Raw genomic sequence first — 6,000 nt, forward strand, 5'->3', positions numbered from 1 at the left:
GACTATGTACACACTTGGGGCTTTCCACATTCACAAACTCAGAATCTGTTATAAGTTACAAAAATCATACTCCCTCCATTTTTATTTACTCCGCATACTAGTTTTGACTGAAGTGAAACTTTATAAAGTTTGACCAAGTTTGTAGAAAACAATATGAACATTTACAGTAACAAATTTATATAATGTGAAAATATATGCAATGATGAATCCAATGGTATTGATTTGGTGGTGTATATGTTAATATATTTTTCTACAAACTTGTTGAAAGCATTTAAAGTTTGTCTTTATACAAACCTAATATGCGGAGTAAACAAAAACAGAGGGAGTACCTTAACTCAGTGCCTGAAAATAAAGCGCATGAGTCGATCAAGAAAATGCCAGCCCGCTTTTCACTTCGTGAGTGCCCTTGAGCTGATTACTAATTGTATACAATTTGACCGAAATGGAAATATTAGACCAAAGCAGTAACATGCTCTAACAATGTACTTGCCAGGTGCTGTTGCCGGTAAGCACCTCTTTTGGCACGAATAAGTGGAGAGGACACTGTCATGGTTGCAGCTTACAGCATTATGCAAATACCTTCTCCAGAAATCACTCCTGACGAGTGACGAGAGAGTAAATGACATTATAAGAAGGCTAAGTAGTGGTGAAAGCCTCGCACAAGATTCCATTTCATCCATTTACAAGTGATCTTTAATTTGTTTTTATTGAAAATATCTTGTGACCTGTAATCCTAACCGTACAATTTATACATAGATGTTGCATGACAACAAAATTCTGATAGAAGGGCAATGTGCCCATACCTTGACAACAGTTGTTCTTCTACATACCAGAAAGCAACTTTTGAGAAATATGGACTTCGTCATGAACAGCTATTTATGCAGACGCAAACATTAGTCTCAACTATCTAAATCATAAGTCACATAGCTAGTGTACAACTGTGAAGGATATTAAAGAAGATACATGAATTGAGTGAAAGGTGATGGGTACAGACCATAATGTACTTCCTTAGTAATGATTGGAATTTCTCAGATACCAACATAAACACATCAAACTGCCCAATCCAGAGCAAGAATAATCAATTGAATCCAGTATTACCTGAACCTACATGAGAAGTCAGGAAAGATGGTAAATAACTGAGCAATGGAGCCAACAATCACCCTAAAATTTGAGGAGTTATAGGTTGAGTTATCGACTGACCAAATTTATCAAAATGACTAAGATCAGTAAAATGTATCTATTCAGCCAGCACCCAACTACTCCCAGGCATCTTACTCAAGCCTCTTTCCTTCATTGTCTTCCTTAACCTCTTAAGCTTGTCCCATTTGTTTGCTTGTGCATATATGTTCCCCAACAGTATGTAATATCCACTCTCTCCAGACGCCTGTTCAAAGCACTTGGAAGCAACGACCTCCCCAAGCTTAACATTGTTATGCAACCTGCAAGAAAGAAGCAAAGCACCCCAAACGCTAGCATGTGGTTGCATCGGCATCTGCCTGATCAGCTGAAACGCTTCATCCAACTTCCCGCTACGCCCAAGGAGATCTACCATGATGGTGTAGTGTTCCATTGAAGGTCTAATCTTATATTTGCTTGACATGAAAGCAAAACAAGCTCGAGCTTCTTCCACTAGCCCAGCATGGTTGTATGCAGACAACAATCCCACAAAGCTCACTGCATTAGGACGAATATTTGCGTCAGACATCTCCTTGAATAAACCTATAGCTTCGTTTAACTTGCCATTCATCCCGCAGCCCACAATCATCGCACTGTAAGATACCACGTCTCTTGTCCTCAGGCCTTTGAACAAATCAAAAGCGCTATCAATCCGCCCACTCTTGGTGTACAAATCCACGAGGGCGGTGCGCAAGTGATCATCCAGTTCAATTCCCAGAGACCCCATGAAGCTCTGAACCCACAGCCCAAACCTCAAGTTCCCTAGCTGGGAGCAAGCGGATATGACAGATGAGAAAGTTTTCTCATTGGGCAGAACACAGACATGAGGCTTGAGCATCCGGTTGAAAACTCCAATCGCCTCCCTCGCACAGCCATTTTGTGCATAGCATGTAATCATCGCATTCCACGCATAAAGATCATTCTTGTTCTCCATCCGTTCAAACAGGCCAGCAGCAGCCTGAACGTCGCCAGCCTTGGCATACCCGGAGATCATCGTGATCCAGGAGATGTTGCTCATGACAGGCATCTGCTCGAACATCTCCCTCGCTCGAGTCAGGTGGCCATGGGCGATGAGCCCACAAATGACGGCATTCCAGGACGCGGCGTTCCGCTCAGGCATCTGGTCAAAGAGCTCGATGGCGCTGCCTGAGGCGACCAGCCTTGGCGAGGCCCGCGACCATGGAGTTCCAGGACACAACGTCCCTCACGGGCATCTGGTCGAACAGAGTGCGCGCGGCAGATAGGTCCCCGGAGCGGAGAAGTGAGGCGAGCAGTGAGTTCCGGGAAACGAGTAGGGAATGCGGCGCCCGTGCTCCCGTGGGAGGCGTTTCGTCGAGCAGGCTGCGCGCAGCGACGGGGTCGCGGGAATAGAGATTGGCAAGCGCGGCGTGTGGGTACGGGTGCGCGAGGAGGCCTAGGCGAAGAAGATGAGCGTGGAAGGAAGCGGCAGCCGTGGCCACAGTATGGGGGGGGAGGCGGGAGACGGACTTGAGGACGGTCGCGAGGGCGAAGGGGCAGGGGCGGTGGGCGGCGCCGGAGCGGAAGGACGAGAGGTAGAGCGCAATGGCGCGGCGCGGGCGGCCCTGGTCTGCGGCAGCGCGGATGGCCAGTGTCCACGGTGAGTTGACGTGATCGGCGGTAGGGTTCGGCATGGACCGTCGCCTATGCTTTCCGGCGACTCACGTTCCCGGTAGCTGGGGTGGGAGGGCAGACATGACCGGCGCCCGTTTTGGGGGGTTTCATGTAACAGAGATAATCAGTAGCTAAAACTCAAAATCGGAATTTTTTGGTCGATCGCAACCATAGCCGATGGCTAAACCAATTAGGGCATCTCCAACCTAACCCGTAAATTTTCCCCATCCACGAATAGAGGGACCAATCCATAAACAAGGATGCGGGAGAATGACATCCAACCATAGCAGCATACATCCGGTCTTTTAGTTTTTTTTAGTCCGCACGATCAAGTATTTTTTTCTAATGTCCGCACGATCAAGTAGCCACATGCAAAGGATACAGACGTTCAAATAGCCGCATGCAACACAAGTTTAAATTTAAAAAAAGTTCAAATATTACATCCCAACATTGTTGTCCTCTTTCACCGCTCAGAGATGCTCAATCAGATCTTCCTTCAACTGCTCGTGAGTTGGTCGATATCGAATTTGTTGATGCATTTGAATAAACTCCTCAAATGTGGATTCTGGTCCGAAAATTGGATAGGAACACCCATGTTCTCAAATTCCAAAGTTGCGGCAACATCGTCATCCTCATCCTCGACGATCATGTTGTGCATAATCACATAACATGTCATACCTCCCACAAGGTCTCCGGATCCATTGTTTTGCAGGTCCACGAACAACTGCAAAACGGGTCTGAAGAACTCCAAATGCCCTCTCGACATCCTTTCTTGTTGCTTCTTGATTTTGGGCAAAGTGAGCCTTTTTCTGGCCAACTGGGTTTGAGATGGTGCTGATAAAGGTAGCCCATGGAGAATAGATACCGTCAACCAGATAGTAGCCCATCTTGTACTCATGTCCATTGACAGTATAGTGGCAAGGATGAGCTTTTCCTTCACTCAGCCTCGTAAACAACGATGATCGTTGCAGCACATTGATGTCATTGTGAGACCCATGCATATGCCAAAGAAAGCGTGCCAAATCCAAATATCATGTGATGCAACTGATTCAAGAATGATGGTGGGCTTCTTAACATGACCTTGATATTGCCCTTCTAAAGCCTTCGAGCAGTTCTTCCATTTCCAATACATGCAGTAAAGAGATCCAAGCAAACCTGGCCACTCTCTTGCTTCTAAGATTGTCAGGAGCCTCTCGGTGTCTGCCACAATTGGTTCTCTCAGGTAATGAGGTCCGAACACCTCGACCACGGCAATTGCAAACCTGATCATGGCATCTCCGCATGTGCTCTCGAACGTCCGTAAGTACTCGTCCCAGAATCAGTGGCCGTGCCATATAAAAGCATCCGGAGTGGGCCCGTGGACTTCTAGTTACCAGAGAATCCAATCATTCCCACGACGTCCTTCTTCAGGATGAAGTAGTCATCATAGGACCGCCCATGGTACAAACGGTCGAAGACAATCTTGCACATTAGAAAACGCCGCGAAAATGGTCAGCGAATAGTGCATCGGGGGCAAAGTAGTCGGCCATCAGTGTCAAATGCCCGTGCGCCCTATTGCAGTTGAGCACTCTATGACCCTTGATCGAGCTCTTGAAATTGAGAACATGCTCCTCCGCACGCTCTGCGTCTTCACGGACCGCCTGCATCATCGCCGTCTCATCGGAGTACTCCTTGTCCGATGAGCCGTCGGACGACTCAACATACCGCTACAAATAAGGGACAACTGTTTTCAGCTCCGATGATTCATCGAACAGTTGCCGAGCACGATAGAGGACGGTACCTGGCAGGGTAATCGGAGGACATGGGGTTGAACAGAGACGGAGGAGAAGCGGCAGGGAGCCCTGCTGGATCACCGGAAGTGACGGAGACGTAGATTTTCGGTAGGGGTGTGGCGTGGTGGCCGGGGTGGTGGAGCGGTGACGACGGCAAGAGAGAAAGAAGGAAGGACAAAAAATGGAGAGGATGGAGTCGCAGGGCTAGTGACGGGTTTTGGGTGGGGCTGGGGGTGTCGGATTCGTAAGTTCCGTTTGTTCGCTCTCCCGCAAAGCCCCTCCCCCACACACTTTTGTCTCTGTTTTGCGGGAGAAATCACGTCCGGGCCGCCCCATGGACCGATACAGGTCCACGTTGGATGGCTTCGGCGGTATGGACAACGCGGTCCGGACGGTTGCGGGAGGTTTACGGGTCCGCCTTGGAGATGCCCTTCGGACCCTATGTCGGTCGATCGATCCAAACACAAGATCGGTCGCTCGCGGACCGTAAGATGCAGACACATAAAGTCGTTGATCCTCCGCCTCGCATCCGCTTTTTCCTTCCTCTCTGCATCATTCGTCTCTCCCGCGTACAATTGCAGCAGACTCACCCCTCCTTGTTGACCTTCGCCCGCAACATTTAGCTTGGCGAGGGATCAACCATCCCGGGCGTTGTCAGTAGATGACTCGAATGGAGGACCCCAACTCACAGCAGACGGCTCACCGCGGACAACACAACGCAGGCAAGGCCATGTCCAGCACCCTCGCGTGTGAAAGTGCAATTCTATCCCTAAGTAGGTTCTGTTGTATATGTCAATACAATTTTTTATATTGTTGACTAACCTTGTCTGTTGTATATAAGATGTGTTAGTCCAATGGTTGATAGCAACCATGGATATCGACCACCCAATTAACAAAGAGAGAAGAAGGCGTATACGCATTTTCACATATATTTTCTCTTACTTTTATTAAGTACTCCCTTTGTTCCTAAATATAAGACATTTTGGCAATTCAATCTAAACTGCCAAAACGTTTTATATTTAGAAACAGATGTATTATAAGAAAGTCGCACTAAGGGTATTTCGATGAAATCTTGGTTGGCACATTTTTTCCTTCAAATATCCTAAATATACACTTCCTGCATCATATATCATATGTCATTCTTATAGCCAAAGAAATCACTTTAAAATAACAATATTGGGATATATTTGCACATGTCAACAATTCCTTCCAGAGTTTTCGGAACAACCCTCTGCTCGGACTCCGGACTTACCTCTGGAGCCACCTGTAGCTGACACTAGAACCGTCTGATGTCTGCCGGAGATAACTCCATAGCCGGCCCCGAAATCTGGGCATCCCAGAGCCTACTATCGAATCTGGAGCGTCCGGAATGCGTCCCTATCTTTGGTGTTACATCTGTCAAACATCATACCTTTGATGC

General features: G+C 47.5%; 1 pseudogene; it reads right to left on the reverse strand.

Annotated features, from left to right (window-relative positions):
* Positions 1–775: 775 nt before the first annotated feature.
* Positions 776–3,020, reverse strand: LOC123165651 (pentatricopeptide repeat-containing protein At4g22760-like; annotated as a pseudogene).
* Between the last annotated feature and the right edge of the window lie 2,980 nt (positions 3,021–6,000).

The sequence above is a fragment of the Triticum aestivum genome, chromosome 7D, assembly GCF_018294505.1.
Source record: "Triticum aestivum cultivar Chinese Spring chromosome 7D, IWGSC CS RefSeq v2.1, whole genome shotgun sequence".
NCBI classification, from domain to species: domain Eukaryota; kingdom Viridiplantae; phylum Streptophyta; class Magnoliopsida; order Poales; family Poaceae; genus Triticum; species Triticum aestivum.